Below are 206 nucleotides of genomic sequence, written 5' to 3' on the forward strand. Positions count from 1 at the left end.
CGGACCGCCGCCCCACCGACCGACCGACCGCCCCCCTCCGCACGCGCGGAGGGGGCGCGCAACGACCGGCGGGCGACGGTCGCGCCTCGCCTCAGATGACCGTACCGACATCACAACGGAGGGAAGGAAGGGAAGGGTGAAACAAGCTCCGAACGGCAAGGGCCCGGGGAGCCCGCGCTCCCGACCGACCTGGGGAAACAACAAGC

Source organism: Athene noctua, unplaced genomic scaffold, assembly GCF_965140245.1.
Source record: "Athene noctua unplaced genomic scaffold, bAthNoc1.hap1.1 HAP1_HAP1_scaffold_349, whole genome shotgun sequence".
Taxonomy (NCBI): Eukaryota; Metazoa; Chordata; class Aves; order Strigiformes; family Strigidae; genus Athene; species Athene noctua.